This window comes from Atractosteus spatula, chromosome 8 (genome assembly GCF_055471065.1).
Source record: "Atractosteus spatula isolate fAtrSpa1 chromosome 8, fAtrSpa1.hap1, whole genome shotgun sequence".
NCBI classification, from domain to species: Eukaryota; Metazoa; Chordata; class Actinopteri; order Semionotiformes; family Lepisosteidae; genus Atractosteus; species Atractosteus spatula.
Window position 1 is genome coordinate 35153230 of NC_142713.1, and position 21648 is coordinate 35174877.

Genomic DNA, 21648 nt, shown 5'->3' on the forward strand with positions numbered 1-21648 from the left:
CAACATTTTTTAGATGTTTTCAATGGATCCTTAAAAATCATGTGTTTGATAGGCAATATAAAGCAAGGCAATATTGTATGCTTTAATTATCTTTACTTGGTTGTCTGTACATTGCTGCATACTTTAATCATAACAATTATTTTGATACTGTGGAATGAGTTATTTTTGAGTAATGAAAAATAAAATATCATCAACAAGTTATTTTAAAAGTTGCATAACAGAAATGCATTAATAATTTATTATTTTAAATCATTAACCCATTACTGCAAGTAGTGTCTTTACAATTTGTGGCTGTAAGATTACATTCCAGCTCTCACAACCTTGTTACACAAAATCAACAGTTCATCTCTTAATACTTTTTCAGTAATAAGTTAAAAGAGTTTACAGTTTCTAACATGAAAGTAATGTTTACAGTTATTAAAGTTAGTTTAAATCAGTAGTTTTATTCAGGAATAACAGATTTTATGGTCAGATGTTTTGAAGGAATGCCTTGCCTTTGACCAGGAAAAGTGAATAAAGCTTTATGGGTGAGTGATTTAAAGGGATTCAGGAGTAGTCTTCTATGTTTGTGTTTCATAAGAAAGATAGTGGATTTTGCCCCATACCCACGATAGTTGACCTTGCCTTGATTACAATGACAGTTTAACAATTTCTGCATAAACTACGCATGAAGATATCAGGCAACTTTCTTTACTAGGGAACTCTTGCTATTCCAATTCTATTTTCAGCCAGAATTATTGACTGTTACAAGAAACTACAAAATGTAAGGATAAATGCATGTTCTTCAACATTAACTGAGGAATTCAAATAAACTGTATATATACCGTCTATATTTTATACAGAAGGTCTCATTGTATTTCTATGAAAATGTATATATCTTTCTTTGTAACCGCATGTACGTGGAACCGTAGAGCCTCAATACATCTGAAAATATTTCATTAGCGCAACGCCACAGTGCATATGAATTATATTTGTTAAACTATAAAGCATGGCTTTTCAATTTCAACGTTTTGGAAATGAGTGATTGTGAAATAAACTTTTTCGTCTCTCTTCATCACTGAATCTCGGACGGCAGACGACGCTATTCTCGTTCAGTAAATCACATATGTAATTTGATTATATGGAACACGTCCTTTTATGCAGGATAAAAGGGAAGACAAATTTAAACGATTCACTCCGTCTCCAACTGTCTTTTGAACACTTTGTTGTTTCTTGGACTCCTAACTGCTCTTTGCAGAAGAAACGCTGGGGGAAAAAGCTTCCACGTTTTCCCGACTACCAAGAATGTCAGTCTCCCGAGGATTGGTGGGGGTTGCTTGTTTAAGCCAATAGGCTGGGAGTAATGTTAATGTCATTTCAGTGTGCATGAAGCCTTCAGCCCATTAACGAGCGAGTCAGTACAGAAAGCTATTTACTCAAATGCTAAAGCTTGTGCAGCTGAAGTTTAACAAGACCCTCTTTCTTCAGTCTTTGCCTAAAATGCTTTCATTTACATTGTACTGACTTTGACTGGGCTGTCTCAAGCAGGACGCAGCGGCTCTGAGCTCGCTTTGGGGACAGCAGAACTGAAGCTAATGAGACCAAATGTGATTCTCTTCTACAAATAAAGGAATAGCTGGCTCGGGATACTTTATATTCCTCGCTCAAACACATCTGAGGTGAGTTTGAGTTGTTTACATTATTTATCTAAAGAAATAGATGAAATCACTAAGCGAAAGCTCACGGTTATATTTGTCATCTTAGGACGTCGCTCAGTTTGTCTGCTGTCATTAATGTCTTTCACACTCGCAGTGAGTTTAAAGAGCTCCAGGAGGTATTGTAATGCTGTTACCAAGAGTCCAATTTGTGTAGCCTTTTGACTACAAGCTATTAAAGTAACTCTTTGTGATAACCATACGTATTAACCTACATACCGGTGGGTATATATCGCTGAATATTTGATTTGTGTTTCAAGATGGACTTCTTTCTATATACAGACTTAAAAAGTTACGTAGTTCCCGGATAATTTTAAAGAAGTAAGATCGTATAGAGTGTCAAAGTAACTGTAAATAAATGGTTTCTCTGTGAGTGGGAGAGTGTGTTCGTTCTTTTATTTTTTAATTCCTTTATTATGTTGTTTCCCAGTCCCTTTTTGTATGTTTAATGTTGTGAAAAAGTGTTATAACTTGAAATATTGGCTTAAAAATGTGCTTGTTTACTGAAACAACCCACAGCAGTGATTTTGTCAGTGATAAAAGATGTATTTAATAACAGCGGATATGAACTAGCACGGTAACAAGCCTAGAAGATACTTTATAGCAACAATAAAAACATGACTCACGCAGAAACACACGTAATGGCACAAAAGTTTGAAAATAAACCTCCGCTATTTTACAGCTTTACAAATATACAGGTAATGAAGGGATTTTTTTCTTATTGTATACACAAATTAATCTGTCCCGCAGACCTAAAGACGTGGTGCTTTGCTTTTAATTAGTGAAGTCGCTAAAGTATGTGGTGCTGTGTAACCTCGGGTGTGTTTGACTCCACAAGTCCTCCAGATGTATGAACTCAGCTGTTGCCTGTCACTTAGGTGACAACTGGTGCGTTTCCCTATAAGCCGTTGCCTGTCAGCTTTTCTCAGCTAAGGGTCCGCGTCTCCGAGCACCTATTATCTTTCTTCTCGAGAGTACTCTTACTAGTCCCGTGGGAGAGGACAGTAGTGTTTACCTCCTTTCATCAATGTCTCCTTTATACCCATTTTCTCATTATGTGTTACACGTCCTGATGGATACGTTAAGGACAGGCGCAGGCGAGAAAGGAAAAGATTCTGCTGGGTTTGAAGAGCCACTAACGGGTGTGGTGGTGGTGAAGGGGGGGTATGAAGTGATGTAGTATTTGACAAGCTTTTTCTTTCAAAACAATATTTACTCCCAGCAGGGGACTGTAAACTTCAACAGCGGCCATTGATCGTTTGGGGTTTTGATTCAGCATGCCTGCAGTCTAGTCCCAGAACAGAGTGGCTGGGGCTGTGGCTGTAGATTGGAATCTATCACTGTGGCCCCAGCTAGGGGGCAGAGGAAAGAAAAACACAGCAATCTGCTGAGCCCAGTCTTAGAGCACTATCGTCCAAGAAGGTGGGAAACACTTGGGTTGACTTTCGAGGCTCCAGTTGTGATGTTTATCCAATGAAATTAAGTTAAGGAGTTCTGAATGATCTATAAAATGTAGTTCCTCACACTGTTGTTCCTTTAGCTTCCCAATAGGTACTCTGTAGCACCATAGTGGAACCTTGCCAAAAGGCTTTTATTCATGGATTATTTAAACTAGATGTTTCTTCCTATCGCACTATTTTGTTTAATTCCCTGAGAGAAATTTTCAAAACGACTTGCAAACCTCACTTTAAGGCTGAACAGTGAATGTGTGTTTATAAAAATCTATTTTGAGTTGGGTTGCCTTGTCTAAATCATATATGCTTTTTTTTTATTAAAGGGCAATGAAAGCCACGTTTCTAAGTAGAATTTCTACAGCAGCGGTAGTAAAGGTGGCAGTGTCACCTAGTGGTTAGAGCTGTAAATTGGGAGTTTACAGATTTAGCTGTTCTGTAGATACTGTACATGGGGCGTGTTACTGAATACACTGGAAAGTAAATCAAATCTGCTAAACGTTTTTTGTTGATAATTCTTGTTCAAGTTCTACAGATGGAATAATTTTCTGTTTTCACAACAGCAGTGATGCAAAGAGAGCTAATGAGAATATTTTCTTTTTTGTTGTCTTTGTTTTGGTCTTTTTAAGTGGTACAGTGAACAGGATACATTCAGGCTCTCGTGATGCTTTACAGAGGCTTACATTGCTTCTGTAAAGTTGATTCTGAAAGAACTGTCATTCATGCAATGTGTAAGACTGAAGTAAGGACCCCAATTTACAGTGTGGATAATAAATGGCTGACCACAAGAATTAATTCCAGTAGGTGAGCTGTTTACATACATAATGAAGCAAATGGCAGTGAGCCAGTTTGGGCTCAGTGTATAAATTTAAATGCCATGTAAAATATGCTGCAGGGTTAATACATAAACTATTAAGATTGCATTTTTCTGCATGTCTGATGGTATTTTTTTTTCTTTTGGGGTTTTACTTGTTATAGTACATTGAAGGTAACTTGCTGTGAACAATTAGAAATATGTTTCTTTTTAAGTGCATTACATACAGTATACTTTGTAATAGATTATTTGTTGATGAATTTATATTAATGTGAAGTATTAAGATTAATAGAGTTAAGTATAGCTAACTATACTAGTTGAGTATAGTTAAGTAGTATCATCTAAATTGTTTAGCTGATTGTATAAATCACATCCATTTAACAATCCAATTATCTTGACAGTGGCAACTTTATTACTTTTTTATCTTTACAGTTTCATTATATGGCTTGACCTGTTTGGCAAAGAGACTTACTCTGTATTTTCCCTTTGTTATAGCTTAACTAAAAGGTTGGATGCAGAACTTTAAATTTGTAAAGTAAATTATTTTACTTAGTTACCTTTAAGTGTGTAATAAAAACTTACACACTTTTCAAAGCTATTAAAATCAGCTGATTACAATTCAAGAACCCATCCATAGACTGAGATATATGATGATGAAACACAATCATCAAGATACTATTACCCAGATCCTTATGTATACCACATTGCCCTTCATTCAATAGATGGTTAAAAGAAAAGAGGGTCTGAACTTGTAATAAGTAGATTAATTTATCTGTTTAACTAAAGTTATATTTGAAGAGTGCTGTAGTAAAGGCACAGTGCCTCCTTTTTTCCTTTACTACTATTTAGTAAAATTCGACTTTTTTTTCTTTTTTTCTGTGTCCTTCAACTTTTGGTTATTAATGCCAAATGGCATTTGTGATCATGATTTTTGCCATACAAAATTCTGGGTTTTTTTTTGTATCTTCTCTTTTTTGTATTTTTCTAAGCCATGTTTTTCCATGTTGTATTTTTTGTTGTTGTATCAGGACTGTTGTGTCCTTAAATTGAGTCTGGGTTATCCTCTGTCTTTTGTTCTTTTGAATTCCTACATGCTTTTGGTTTATTAAGAGATACTGATCCTGCTTGCAAGGGGTTGTGGTGTTAAACTCTGGTAAAAAAATATGGCTTGACATATTGCTATCTATGCAGAACTTTCTCAGTGAGAAGGTGGCTGAACACCAAATGCAATATCCCTCACAGTAGTTTTACAAATCTATTTTTAACAATTCCAATTGTAGAATTGTTCTGAGCCTCATATTGAAAGAAATGTATAGTAAGAGATTGTTTCAGTTGTAGCTGTGGTACATGTTGAGTAGACATGCAGATTTAGATATGTCTGAAGAACTTCCTTACTTGATATTTCTTAGAAGGTAGGCCTGAGCCCATATTTCAACATAAATTACAAGCTTAAATATGTGAAAAGAAAACCTTGTGTTTTGTGTTTTACAGCAGAGAAAGCCCAGGGGAATAACAAGTGCTGTACACAGGTCTGCTTTGCATCAGATTCAGTCAAAAATGTTACAGCAAGCATATTTGTGTAAGGATTATGATGATAACTTTTTTCACAATTTCTTTTTTTCAGAGGCTCTGAAAGGAATGAACAGTTCCTGCTAAGTAGATTTTGACAAGATTTAGAATATTTTAGGTTATAGGAGTACATTCTATTTCTGATCATTTTCTGTGTTCTTTCTTTTAAGTTTCTGTTTCCCTTCTTTTTCTAGTCAATCATTTATTTAATCAACTCATGAGTGAATTTTATTCCTCTCTAGCAATCTGTTTTTATTTTTTCCTTACCACCAAAAATGTGACATTTAAATGTTATTGCAGACCCTGTTGGAAACACTTTTATGCTTTTTCAGTTTCCTTGGCTTCACTGGTTAAAATATACATTTGACTAAGCTTCCAGGTCTGGATTTTGATCTAATTTTTCTAACTTTAAAAGTTTTCCCAGTTGTTTTGTTGTCCTTTCTAACTGAAGTGTACAAGTACCTACAAGTGGAAAAACTAGTGATTTGTGCTGAAGACTCAGATGTCATGTATGTTTGTATTAAATACTTAAACTGGTACTACAGAACATTTCAGATGACATGTAAAATACTGTTCTGAAATAATAAGCAGGTGTGGTCATGTAAGCAATGTGGAAATAATGTAGCTCAACACTTCTATCTATACTGAAGGCAGGATGTGCCAGTTGTACCATTAATCTTGAATATTGCTAGCCTGAGACCTGTGTAGATCTAGTCTGTGATTGTTCTTGAAAGGGGTTCTTAATTTTGCATTTGTTCTTGGGGATTTATAATGGAAAAATCTCAGAATGGGATTTTTTGCCCATCTTTGATTTCAAGACTCCTACAGAGCATATTTCAGGTTGAAACTGCACAGCCTGATATCCATTGTTAATGTTTAAACAGAGTAGCACCTTCTACTGAATAGGTTCACCTGGAGACCAGAGTACCAGGTTAGATGATAATCCATCAGCTACCCCACTATCATAGATGAATGTGTTTTGTGAAACACACAATTTATTTTGAGCCGAGGTTCCCAGCATACATAAATCATAACACTGCTGATTTACTGCTTTGTACTAGAAAACATACAGAAAGTAGTGTTTGTTTGATTAAATTAATCATATAGGTTTCCTTGTAACTCACTCTAAACCTAAACACTTTGGCAGGCTTTTATCCAGAAAAGTCCTTAGATGCTGCCAAATGAGACCAGACCTCCACATTATGGAGCTATAGGAATAACACTGTCATTTATTTTCAAGACAAGAAGCAGTGGTCACAGAACATTCCCATAGACAGGCCGCTAAGTGTACTATTCACTGTGCATAAATTGTTTGTGGTAGGTTAGTGGGCAACCAAATCATATGTGGGTTGTTTAAATGATGGTGGTCTGTAAGTATATGGTCACAGACTAAATGTAGATTTCTATGTTGGCTCTTTTAACATACTGGTACCTATTATGGTATGATTTTTAACAGTAAAGAGCATCATCCAAAGTACATAATGAAAAAATATAATTTCCTACAATACTTAATTTGTAACTTCCTGCATTGACAAGAAACTAATACTATTTATTTTTGTTTTTGGAAAGTAAAGTTCTTTTAAAAATTTATTGTTGAAAGTTCTGCCTCCAATATTCTGCAGATTTGCCATTGTTTAGACACACATGCAAGTCATTACTTGAACCTGATTAAAGTTAGTTAATGGTTTAGCACCAGCAGGCATAGTTGGTAACTAAGAACACTCTGCTTATTAAGATAATAAAAAAAACAGACATTGCAAACGAGCTTTAGTACAGCACTCAGCCAGTCCTCATCAAACTGCTGCTTAATTGTGGATAAAATTATCAGACCACCCTGACAACAGAAGCCTCACACAATACACTATATTAAGATGACACATTTTGTTTGCATTATCAGAGCTAGTCTAGATTCTCCTGCATACTCTGCTGCGTCTGGCTCCAGCTAAATAGCATTTCCATGACAATACTTTTAAACAGGACATAGCTTAGATGTTTGTCTGTTTGTAGTCTGTTGGAGCAGAGGACAGAGTTACCACTAATAAACCTTTTTTGTATCCTTGATAACAGACTGGAGCTTTGGAATCTAGATAACGAGCAGATGGATACAGACTATATGTTTTTTTTTTCTTTCATCTTTTAAGGATATAGTTTTAAGGAAAAACAACAACATAAAAACATTAGCTTGAGGTAGATGGTAGAGCCCCAGCTTAATTGCCCAGCTCTGGGATAATCATTTATAGCTTTCCGGACCCCTGGCCTGAAGTATGTAAAACACTTTTTTTTATCCTTTTCCTACCTCCCCAGGCAGCTTCATTCCAGTGGACTTGTCTTCATTGTCAGAGGGGGTAGAGACAAGTATAATTGATGAAATGGAAAAGGTCAACTTTGTTTAAAAACAGAGCAGCATACCATGCACTATAGTTAATAGGTTTTCCATACTTGAAGTACGGCATTTTCTTACATTACCCCATGCAAAGCCAGAGGGTGTAAGACGTCTCCTTGGCCTCATTTCCCTGTAAAAAGCACCCTGTGATTTTTATTTAATTTTTTTTTGTTTCTAGATTATTATAATCATGCGGTTACCCTGTACAGTATTAGATTTACATATAAAGAGTAGATGAAGATATATCAGAAAGAAACCTTTATCTGAAAATAAGCTGGGTGTATGACCTTTAATCAGGCAAACTAGTTGACCAGAAAAGAGCTTAGCAGTCTGGTAAAAATGGGAATTCGACTTGGTAAATTTTATTTTTGGATTTCCCTTTGGCAGATTAAAACAAAATAGAAACATTTTCTGTAATATTTAAAGTTGAGTTAGTGTGTGTGTATATATATAACAACTTTGTCAATCCATAAATATCCAAACTAGTGATGTATTTACTTCTGGAGTTTCCCTTTTTAATAATGATTTGACGAAAAAATGTGAGTTGACCTTATTTCACTCTAAAGACTCTCTCATTCTTGCTCTATGTTACTCATTAATAATTCTGAGAAATGAAAAACGGTGAAACTTTGGATTTAAGTTATTTCTAACCCCTTAAAATGAATTATAGTACAAGCTAATGCAGTGCACAGTAATGCAAGCTGGCAAAGTTAGTATAAGAAAAGTATTTCTATAGAGAAACAAAGAATTGAATTGTGCTGAAGTAAGATCTCTTGATTGTGGTTATATTAGGAATGTCTGAGAGTGATGTTGAAGAATTCTCATTGCCTTTTCTGCTAAATTAGGATAATATTCAGTGAAAACATTGATGTAAGGATCAAATTGCCAATTTGTAAGCCAGTCACACTAGTGTCAAATGCAGCATACACGATCACTGATCTCATGATTAAATATCTATGGGGAAATAACAAATGTTTTAGTCTTTTATTTGTCTAGTCTTTTACCTTTGAAGGGTCTTGGTCCCTGTACAGTTCTTGTTACAAATGAAATAATTTTTCTGATCACCACACAGTCCCCGTTGAACCTTCATTATGAGGAAGTAAAATTACTTTTAAATCTAATGCTCAGTTTTAACATTCATGGGCTTGCTACCAAGCCTGAGAAACGCACTACTGACAAAAGAACAGCACTGACTTTTAAATATCCCACCTCAGGTTATGTTTCTTGTCAGCTTTAGTGGATTAGCAAAAAATAACTGCTTTTGCAGAAGCGCAAAGGAGTTTTTTCATCTACGGATTAAACTAAACCTAGTAATCCAAATTAATTGTGAATAAAACATTAGATTTATCAACCCTATACTGAAATATGGAGGAAAGGGGTTCATACGTGTTACACTGTCATACTTGTTACACTGGTTGAATATTTCACAGCCTAAAAATTGTTTTTATCTCTAAAATGCATTGTACTGGCTGCTTTTTATGTTGTTTTTATTAAAAATGGAAAAATGTTATGGATTTTTAAAGCTGGAATCTACAGCTATGAAAAACTGGTGCCACCATAAAGGAGATAGACTGTCACCTCCAGAATTAGATACAAGTCTTATTTACATTATATACATTTTCATATGTGTGTGTTCTTGACACTGACTTAGCACAATAAATGCTAGTTATTAGACCTTGGCTCCCTGTTTCCCTAGCATTCCGGGTACATAATTGCAAGGGAGCTGCAGTCACTTATGTAAGGTTAGAAAGGTCAGCTTCCACATGGACCACTGAGAAAAATCAGTGTTTTCAGATAAAAGACTAAACTGTCCTCAAATGACATGCATGTGGACATCATTAAACTACTAGTGCTAATAAAAGATACTAGTTGAATTCTGGATGTATCAAAGCAATCTAATTGCTGCAATCTAATTATGAGATTGCTCCAATAGAGTGCACTGTAGTGAACATTTCAAGACCTAAATTGATCCCATCTATTAAAGTTGTTTATTCCCTCCACAAAATTAAATTATACTAACCAGTTACCAGTTTAATCTGTGAGGGGTTATCCATTCATTTTCAGCAGCTGTTTAGTCTAATAGGGGTTTGAGGTGAGCTGGAGTCTAATCTGACCGACAATGGGTGCAAGACATGTTACCCTGGTCCATCACAAGGCAAATGCTTACTGGGAGCAATTTAGAGAGCCCACTTTGACAACATGTCTTTGAACTGTGGGAAGAAACCAGAGCACCCAGAGAATAAACGTGGCCACATTGGTTCCCACACCACTCAGAAGGCACTCGCACCAGAATCGAACTCGCTAAGAGCTGGGAGGCAACAGTGCCGCCCACTGTAACATTGTGTCATCTGTGAGGGATCAGGTAGCCTTCAGATACAAGTTTCAGCTAAACAGCAGACTATCCTGTCTAACAATGGGAGAAAACCCCTGTCAGCTATTACCAGTCTGCAGTACCATATCATTCACATCCTCCGAGTCAAGTCACTAGAAGGAGTACTTACAGCACTTAAAGATGCTCTGGATGTCAGAGACAGCTGAGGGATGATAATACATCATGATCATTCTTTCTGTCCTTTTCACCTGGAAGCTTGAGTTTTTTTAATGAAAAGCTTAGTGAGGAAGTTATCTCAAGTACAGCCTTTGCTCAGTTGTCTAGTGGATGGAGTATTTTATCTCACTGACTGATTTGTTTTATGTTTCAAAGCATCCAAATAAGTTTGCTGTTCAAGACTAATCATTTTCTTGGAAAGAAGGTTAAAAAGTTCAAATCATCTTTCATTATTCATTTTGCTAAATATTTCTGATTTGAACATTTAAAATGATATGTTTAATTTATTAGGTTGTCAGGTTTTATCAAATAAACCTACCTAATGTGTTTTTTAAATGCTTGTGTCCATAGTGTTGTCTGATAATCAGTAAATGCTTTTTTTATTTTGCTGTACCTTGTTACAGTTACATACTGTATAAATGTTTTCTCCAATTACTATAACAACCAATATGTGGAAGCAATCAGCTAGAAGGTATAGCTGTCAAATTAGATATGAAAATGTCATTGGAAGCAGTTGTTAGTTTTAACACTAAACTGTAGAACGGTTTAACTTTGTTTTAGGGCATTAATGAAGTTAAATAACATACATGTACTGTATGTATATTTGTCATTGACCCCATACATGAGACAGAATTAAACAGATTTTTTCTGGTATTGACTACTCAGCGTAAGCTTCATTATCCGAGGTAAGCCAACTGTATAATCAAACAAGCAATGGCCTGTTTTTGAGCAGTCACTGCATTTTCCACTAGAGAAAGTCCTTCTGGAATTTCCCTGAGGCACTTTAACATCTGGATTTGTAAGGAAAGTTTACCTTTCAATAATGCGGTAGTTAATCTTAAAAACTAAATGTTTCAGTCTACATTTTGTTTCTTTTCCATTCTTCATTTCTTTATGTAATGACTGAATGACTTTTCCATTTAATATAGATATTTTAATTCTTATTAATTCTAAATATCAGTCTGAAGTCATGCATGCTAGCTTCACAATATACATATATAACAAAATACATCTTTTAAATTCAGTATTATTTTAATGCATGCTTTACGAATTTTGGAATATTTTGCACATTCTCCTGTGTTGTAATGAAGGTGTCTTTGAGTTAACTTGAGACATCTGCTTTGCTGTTCCACTGTTTTTTGCAAGTGTTTTATCTCTTCACACAGTCTGTCCTCCACTGTCAGGACATATAGTTATAAGTAATTCAAAACAAGTTATGTTGTATGTAAATTGTACTTTGCAATAGTATTACCTCATTTAGAATATTGTGTGCTGTTTTAGCCACCACGATGCAAAAACAATATTGGCATTGTGTCTGCAGCTTTGAAAAAGTGAGTGCTTGCAGGTTAAACTTGCTATTGATCTCCTCATGGCAGCTTGGTGCACAACATGTCTTAATACTCTTAAATATTAGCAGCATACTGTTAATACTAAAATTCATGACATTCTACTTCTACTTGGCTGGGAAGTTAATTTGGCATTTCTGGTACTGTCCTTAAGTGGTTTAAATATTGCCTTGCTGAGTGTTGACATTTTGAAATTGGGTTTAGTAACATCTGGGGTTTCAAAGTGTACAATACTGGACTTGTGGCTATTCGGTATTTACATTTAACTTGATTCAACACTAAACATACATGGCTTGAATGGCCATATCTATGCAGAGCAGATGATACTCAAACCTGTGTCCACATCGATCCAGACACTGTTTGCATGAATTATACAAGCTTGGATAAAACAAATTATTTACATCTTAATTCTGAGGTTTTATTTTTGAGTTGCTCCTTCACTTACATAAAATTATGCAGTAACTTTGTGGTTGACAGCACTGCGTTGGAGTCATTGTGGGAAATTTGATCTCAGATCTTTTTAACCTTATGTAGAATACAGTAAAGATCTAATTTTTCTAAATGAGAAATATTGCCAGGTATCATACCGACTGGCATATGCTGTAAGTGTCTAAACCTGATTTGTGCCTTTGTTTTTCAAGGACTGATTTTTGTAACTCCCTACTTGCAGGAGTTTTTAAAGCTGTATTTAAATTATAATAAGATCAGAATACGGCAATTAAAAACATGACTTGGCTGTAGAAATGTGATCACATAATTCCCATCTTGGAGTCCTTACATTGGTTTCCTGTCAAGTTTGCTCCCCTCCACACAAATTTAGCTCAGCTGATTCTGGTTTACAACGTGTTTCCACTATTCATCTGCACTCTCAGAATGACAGGACCTTTTGTTACAGTGCTGCAAAGCTCTTGAACAGCATCCCAAAAGGAGGGTCTTGGTGACATCTGGTGCTTTTAAAACAAGCCTAAAAATATTTAAGAATGTTTTTTTGTGATTTATTTTAGAATTTATCTAATGTGCTGTAATCTTCTTTTTTATGTAAAGCACTTTGAGATTATTATAAAAAATGAGATTATATTTTCTAATGTTATAAATACATTACTGTTTCTTTTCTAGATTCATTCCTCAGTCCAGCGAAGAGCATCAAGATATATTCTCAGGTTTAATGAGATGTCCTTCAGTGATAGTTAAGAGGACAAAATCTGTTTAGTCTTGAATGGACATGATCACAGGTCCTGATGCAAATATTTTAAGCACAAAAATCAGATCACACAAATGGTAGCTACATGAAAGTGAATTTAAAACTCAGAACAGGTGGCATTTCTTTACCCAAAGGATTATGGAGTTTGGAGCAAGCTACCTAGCCATGTTGTTGAAATTGATATCATGGCTTCTTTCAAGACATGACTAGAGAAGATCCTCAGATCAATTAGTTTCTAGCAACCAGATGGGCAAAATGGTCTCCTCTTATGTCTACATAGAATATAAATCTGATGTTTTATTTCTTGTTTACTTTTCAGTTGAGTTCAATATGATTTTCTGTCATTAATTCTGTTGATGGTAGCATATTAACAACTCTGTACAATTGTAAATAGGAGAAAGTATTTTTTTGTTTTTCTTAATAAGGTGCATTTTTACAATAATTCAGTAGTGTATTGTCTAAGTAATTAGTACTATTAATTGGCTAGTGTGAAAATGGTGTTTGGCTATGATTCAAGCTGAGTTTGTTGTTTAGAAGAAAAGACATTTGGCAGCCTAGATGTAAGGGGAGTTTTAATGGCAAGCAGAATGTTTGTTTTACTTTTCGATTAGGATAGCCAATGCAAGATTTCAGAAAGTGATATTTATACATGCTCTGTGGAGAGAAATGTAGGTAAGGGGCTTGCTTACAGGTGGGTCAATATTGACAGTGGCCAGCTGCGGACAAACCTTTCTTTATAATACCTGACCTACAATGGCTCTGGGAACTGACAAAGAAGGTCTGTTTGCCAATGACCCACATGCCAGCTCCCAGAGAGAGATGTTGGTGGAGCCCCGCAGAGCTCTGAGATAAAGCAGTTCAAAGAGCAGAATCTGTTTGGAATGTTCACAGTCTTCCTGTTGGTGGCAGGGGCAAGGAAAACAATAGTGTTGCAAACTGCCAGATGAATACACACATAACTTTAACATGGCTGTAATAAATTACACAAAGCCAAGTATCATTAAGAAGATTACTTAGTCAGCCTTGTTAGATTTTGGTATTGTAAACTGGTTTGTTTTTACACATGGTGTGCTGGTGAAATAAAAAGTAAGCAGTGTTAAAAAACAGAGTTTGGTCAACCACATGAGGTAATTGCTCTAGCTGCAGTGTATATATATAGTATGTTTATGTATTTTTAAAACTACAACCCTGGATATTTAAATTGTAATTTCATGGTTTATACTGTGCTGAAAAGAAAAGCACAACATTTTGGCTATGGAGCCTTCTTCAGATGCTGACACCCAAAGAAGGCTCTTTTCAGTATGGAATAAACCTTTACTTGTTCCTTTGCAGCCTGACACAGTTACCTACTTGTACTAGTTTATACTGTGTTCATCTTAGAAATGTAAAATGACATTTAGGTAGCTGTGATTTAAACAGTGTTTATTTGTTTTATGCATTACATCATATATATGAATTAAAATTTTCTCTATCCCGTTTTTCATAATTCCAATTGTTCCCTTCACTGTTTTTCATTTAAGAAATATTATGATTTAATTTCTTAATCTTTTAAAATGGTCTATTTTGTATCCGTGAAAATGGTCTGAGAATTGTATTGTTGTGATTGCAGGAGAGATGAGAAGGAAGTTTGAAACTAGTTTTACTTCTGAGGTTTTTTTAATGTTTTCCCAGTGACAGTTTGCCTCTTTATTACTATTAGTTTACTGTTGAACAGAAATAAGAAAGGAATATGTTCAAACCCCAATTATTTTACTAATAAATATTCTCTATTGGGGTTTTACTGTTGTAAATATTACATATACCTAATTATGAACATGATACACTTATTTATTAAATCTATCCATTTTCTAACCACTTTATCCAGTGCAGAGTTGGGAAGGAGCCGGAGCCTATCCCAACAAACATGCACAACAGGGATGCCAGCCCATCATAGAGCACACACAGACACAAACATGCAGGCCAGGACCAAATTTCCCAGAAGCCAATTAACCTGCGGGAGGAAACCCATGTGACGTCATTAAGATAGCACCCCAGAAAATGAACCCAGAGCCCCAGTGGTACAAGGAAGCAATGTTAACCACTATGCCAGCCTATCACTATTTTATAATAAAAATAATATTGCGCTTATATCATTTCTTTTCAAGAAGATGCCGTCCACCCTTATTTATTATTTTCTTAAAATGACGTTAGTCATGCTTTGCAAGTCTTTTGATAGCAAGGCCTTTATGTTACGAAATATAATGCTTATGAACTTTCATTATAAGGGTATGGAGATTGTATGACCTCCATGGATAATATTTTATTCAGTGATTTTAATCTTTTTTGTAATAAAAAATACGGGCTTAATCTAAGCACATGACCAGCAATGTGCATGGTTCTGCAGGAGCTGGAAGAACTTCTGATAAGAAGCTTTGAAAAAGGAAACAAGCTTCCTGTTTCACATTAAAAATAAGATAGATGTCTGAGCCACACCAGTCCCATGACACAGAGTGCTCTCTTACATACTGTATATAAATCAGTAATGGAATAATAAACAACTGATAAAAAGTGTGGTTTTCAGATTAATGGATAGTAGAAAGGTTATGAATTCTTTATATTTTTATTTTTGTCTCGTGTGCTTCCTTTCATGCCCTTTTCTTTTGTGCTGACTGTACCACATTTTTCCTAAATAATTACAAGCATCAGTCTCATTAAGCAGATGTTTTCTATTAATTTGGAATGAAAGTAAATGGTTGTAATTAACCAGATGTTTAAGTCAAGACTTTTCCATTCATCCACATCCCTGCAGGAGCTGCTGTGCTTTGCACCCTCTTGTGTTTTTGAAGAGGGTGGTCTAAGATCTTTAAGGGCAAAGGTTTAACATTTTGCTTTAATTCTGAAATATACGAGTAGCTGGGGACAGTTAAGATAAGCTAGTTATACCAATTTCAACCTCAGAGAAAGTACATTCTTAAAGAAACGAATGCTGTTGTTAATTTAAGTCCTCGGTGTTGTGTGTTCCGCTACACTGTGGACATTTGAAGAACTGTTAGGGGCCTTCAAAGTTAAAATTGCTGCAAAAGGATTTCTTATTGCCATTGTTTTTTTTGTGTGTATATGAAGTGCCATACAATCCATGTATATTGTTTGTTAAGGAAATTGAAAGTCTAATGCTCACATAATCAATTATATTTTACATTCTTTTAACGTTTATATGTTTTGTGTACATTGTAAGAATATAGATACTTGTGTCATAAATAAAGTATAATTTATGTAACAAATATGGCCATCCACTATATTAAAAATGATGTGGGTTTAATTTTAGCTTTTTGTTATAAAACTAGGCTTTTACATTTAATCTACACTTCATATATTCTAAGCAAAGTTGAACAGGTTACATCTTCCTACAATTATCTGTCTACCAGACCATAGGCAACTTTTTTCACTAAGGACTGCTTGTCCCTCCTGACCCTCCTGAGTGTCTGCAAACCCCTTGGCATTTTTGGTATACTGCACCAAGCTCTAGGAAATGAGTAAATTATCTGTAGTGAATGTATCACCATTACATGTTGAAGTGTGGGAGCTTAGCAGCAATTCAGATAATGATGACGGATCTGTGGAAGAAGGCTTGTCTGGCGTTATGTGCAAAGTTTGCCTGGAGCACATTGAAAGCTGTACTTCAGGGTTGTCTCAGAAATGTAGATTAATGTACTGTGGTGAGTTCTCCTAGATGCTTCTATTAACTAGAAATGAGTAAATTTTATGTGCTCTAGTAGATCTCCATTTTTGTGTGTGTGTGCATGTAACTGTTACACTGACAAAGACTGAATTGTGGCATTGTTAAAAAAGGTCTGAAGGTATTGTGATTTCCAGATAAGATTGCAAGTTTTTTAGCAGATAATATTGTCCATGAAGACAAAAAGTCAGAGTCATGTGTTCCTTATATGCTTGTGGAAAGTTGCAAATAATTAATCAATATGCACACTTTTCATTATGCAATTGTTTTGCACAAATATGTTCTTATGATCTTCACATGTCTTATAAATGCTATTGGGATAATCAAAGCAAACATATTTATCAGTGCATTACAGAATCGCAGATCCACCCATACTTAAGCGGTGTTTATGTTGAGTTTTTCTCTGGCTAAAAGAAGGTTATAAATTTGTTCTCCTTTCTCCTCTGGTTGCCAAACCAATACAAAAACATATTTTAACCAAACTGTAGTTATTACTCCTGTAGCAATAAGCATATCTGAACAATTCCTAAAATCTGGCAGTATACATAACAGAGCTATTGACCATATAGCATGGGTTATGAACCTTACCAAGAATCACTTTAATGTTACTGCTAAACTAGTTATTCTTTCTACTTGTATAATTACCAGTTATTTTTGTTATATCTGTAGTTTTGAGTTGGAATTTAAAATCTTGGCAAACACCACAACTTTAAACAGCTGAGAATTAGGAAGACCTGGCAGACTCCTCTGACCCACCCAAAATTGAGCCACTCATCTTTTAACACATCACAGGCAATGCAGCCCTGTAAGGGATAAGAGAAGGGATGGAGAAGAGGCCCATTCCTAACTGACAGCACTGCAAACTGAAAGCACCAGGAGGCCTTAAGGGTTCCTGTGTTTGTTGAGAAACAAGTATGCCCTGAATGAGTGTTCGCACCCTACCTTCTGTGTCACTTAGTGACACCACACATCAACTAACAGTGGGGAGGAGAACAGAGTGATGTAGTCAATTCAGAGATGGGGATTCTTAGGAGGCCAAGATTGGTAAGGGCCAATGGGAAATGTGGCCAGGACAGTGGGGTAACACCCCTATGCTTTTTGAGAAACACCCTGGGATTTTTAATGACCACAGGACCTCGTTTTTACATCTCATCCGAAGGATGGCGCCTTTTTACAGTATAGCATCCCCATCACTATACTGAGGCATTGGGACCCGCATAGACCGCAGGGTGAACGTCCCCTGCTGGCCCCACTAACACCTCTTCCAGCAGCAACCTTAGTTTTTCCCAGGAGGTCTCCCATCCAGGTACTGACCAGGCTCACACCTGCTTAGCTTCAGTACCGTGGTATGGAACAATGCTATCTTTGTTATAAAATTACTTTCTCTGATTATTTGTTCAATGGACAAATGATTATCATATAAGAAGCACAATACTGATGAAGCTTTAAAAAATTAAAAATGTAATTTTAAGTCATAGTAACACATATACCACAGATTTTATATATTTGACAATAGAAAGAAATTGACTTTAAATTTGTTGATACCTGACCTACGAGAATGTTACAGACATAGTCGTTACCTACTGCATCCTGTTTTAATGGTTACCCAAGCTGCCTCAGAGCTCTTTGGTTCTGGGTTAGATTCAATACTGGAGTGCCTTGTGTGTGTAGTTTGCATGCTGCCCATTCTTCAAGGACTTCTCATGAACTTCATCTTATTAAAATTCCAATAAATAGGGTGCATTCATCGTAATATTAATTTACAATGAGGTTGAGGTTTTTTGCCAGGTGCCCTGATTTCCTGTCTTTTAATTTTCCTGTCTTCAATGGACTGGCATCCTGTCCAGTGGGAGCACCCTGCATGTGGCCTATTCTTCCAGCACAGGTTCCATCTTTCTGGAAATCTGACCTGGTCATTTAACGTAGCATTGTGATCAAATACTGAATCATGTGGTTATTGTGTACATCAACACTTTATATGGCAGGTGCATAGTTAATAGATCAACTGCATATGCCTGATTTAAATAAAATCAATTTGGGCTACTCATTTTTTAGATGTTTTCAATTAAATTCTTGTAGTTGGGTTACAATAAGGTTTTGCACAAAACGTAAAAAATGAAAGATATTTTCTGTTTTTAAGGAGGATACACATACTTAGAGTACTTCAGAAAAAGTCATTGATATCTACCCCCTAAATAAAGGAATTTAATTTAAGTATTCAAAATCCTCAAATGCATTGACAAAGTCAACGCAATGGGTTTCTCTAGAATAAACACAAACCACAAGACACTAGTAGAAACTACAGGGCATAACTGGAAGTATGGAAAAGGCTGCCCCACCATTTTGTTGAAGTGGATACCTTGGATTCCTTCAAGAAATATCTGGATATGGTCTTTGGATCGATTAGTTATTAGTTATAGCGGGGTCCTATCTAAGCACATGACCAGCAATGTGCATGGTTCTGCAGGAGCTGGAAGAACTTCTGATAAGAAGCTTTGAAAAAGGAAACAAGCTTCCTGTTTTTACATAAATAAGATGGATGTCGGAGCCACACCAGTCCCATGACGCAGAGTGCTCACTTACATGCTGTATATGATGATCATAATGACCAGAAGAACCAAATGACTTGATGGTGTGAATGGTCCCCTCTCATACATAGTTGTTCTTATTTTCAATTTATTAACTTTCTTTGTATTTTTGTACCTAAGGATAAAGCACTGGTAGTGAGCATGCTATCTGTGAAATCTATTATTTTAAACAAAATTTTGTTCCTAGTGCTTACATATACATGAAAGCTGTTTCTCACTTTCCACTTCATTCCAATAGTGCTAATTGGTGATGCTGGGTTTTTGTCTAGACTACAGTATTTTAGGCACTCCAACAGGGGGAGCATTGTGCTTGGCCTTATTCCATTTTCTTTGACTACAGATGTAGCCTGACTTGTTTGATGAAATCCATTCATAAGCACCACAGCAGGCAACCACCTCTGCTGGATGTTCCCACTTCTGTGGCCAGTAATGTAAATCGCATCCGTTGTTTTAGGGCAAGGGGTCTGGGTCATGAACACCAAGACTAATGTAACATGACAAGTTCAAGGGTCACTTGTTTGTGGGGGATTTCTATAAAATGATAAGGACGTAATATCCCCATGATGAAATAAGATTTTTTTTTTCTGCACAGAAAATTCACCTTTCACTGGGAAGAAAAAAGGAGCCCTGACCTCTGTGGTCTAATAAACTGGAATGTATCAGTTACAATATCATATTAACGAGGGAGGTTAAAGCAGTATAAGTCGCATAAACTGTAATAAAACCAGGCTTTTATGAGTGCACAATGGGACTCACAGTTGGAACCTGAAGGATGAAAAGAAAGAAGAGGTCACTCTGGCTACTGCCGCAATTAAGAAACATTTGTAGTATCGGAAAATTTTTGTTTGAAATGAGATCAATCAAACATTGGTAGCCTCATCTAGTTCCTCTCAGTTCAGGGCAATGATAATTTTGCAGTTCACACTAATGCACATATTGAATAGTATAGCTGGAACTGTGGGTGTTTTCTTAAATAGGCATCCTCATTTTCCATCATGAGTATCTTTTCCTCTGTAACATTGGACTGGGGCATGTGTTTAATTAGGCAGTTAAAAAAGACTGTAGAAAGATTTTCTCATGGAATGTTAATGATTAGTGGGGTTTTGAATAGAGTCTTGCTGTAGCGGAGTACTGTTGAATGTGGTGATTCTTTTGAAGCCCTGTGGTTGGAAATACTTCCATGTGTGGGAATTGCAGTTTTACAGTTTCAATCCACATATCTTTGCTTGCTGCATACTTACACCCACATTCAACAAGTCTGGCATGTGCCAGTTTAATTGTTGGTGTGTAAGTAGAAGAAATTGGTTCCTCACCTTGCTGAGGTATAATGCTAAATTTAAAACAAAATGATGGAGAATATCCCTGATCTACTTGCTTAACTAATTTAAGCATGTTACGTAAATTGGACCACACCAAGAGCACAAGAGATAATGAGCATAATACTTGATTACCCTGTTTCACAGCTGAAGAAGAGTGTTTGAAATCCTGTGTGAAAACTGAAAGTTCTGTGCCAGTCGGGGTGTTGGAATCTTGGCAGTGTCATTTTACCTCAGTTTTCAAAGATCACTGATCATTGTAGGTGGTTTCTAAGATTAGAAAATTAAGCTTAGGGTAATACATTAATCCTGAATGTATTATCACTGTGACATACATCATTTAAAAAAATATGCTCAAATCAGTGCTCAGATTAAGAGGCTGTCACAAAATCATTAGAACCACACGGTTCTGTGGCATACTGTTTAAAGCAACAATTGCATTCTCTAGAAAATCAAACCTTCAAATGGTTTTGAATGCCTTGTAGAAATTACTATATCAATTATTTACTAGACACTGTCTAGTAATTTTATTCACTGTCTTAAAACAGACATTAGTCATAAGACAGGCTTTCTTGTATTCTTCTGTGATGCTTTCATGGGTATTTTCAGAAGATGCATATGTATTTTATATGGGGCCTTATTTTTTTAAAATATTTCTTATTAAATGCAGAATTTTGGTTTTCTTTAGAATGGTGCACGTGAATTTTTGTGTATTAAACTACGAAGTTAATTGATCTGTGTTTTTGCTTAGGTCCACAAGTGGGAGACAGTGAGCTAGAGCACTCTTGAGGAGTTGATGTGTTAATTAACCCTGTGGTAAGAGTCCATCTACCTCATCCCCATTGCGCTTCATATTCCTAAAGAATGAAACTATTTTTGAGACAGGCACTTAGTGGCCTTCTCTTATGAATGTATTCAAGGGGGTGTTAGATTTACCTCTAATCAGTTTTAGTCTTTCAAAAAATAGAGAGGAAAAAAATAGATAAAATCTAAATTAAAAATATAGCAGAATAAGACTTACCA

General features: G+C 35.8%; 1 protein-coding gene across 1 annotated transcript in view; it reads left to right on the forward strand.

The window, feature by feature from the left end:
• The first annotated feature begins 1359 nt into the window (after window positions 1-1359).
• prickle1a (prickle homolog 1a) overlaps window positions 1360-21648 on the forward strand; it is a 48647-nt gene continuing 28358 nt past the window's right edge. Inside the window, exon 1 of the mRNA XM_088923232.1 lies at window positions 1360-1658. The gene's annotated coding sequence lies outside the window, so the exon portion shown is untranslated. The remainder of the gene's footprint in view (window positions 1659-21648) is intronic.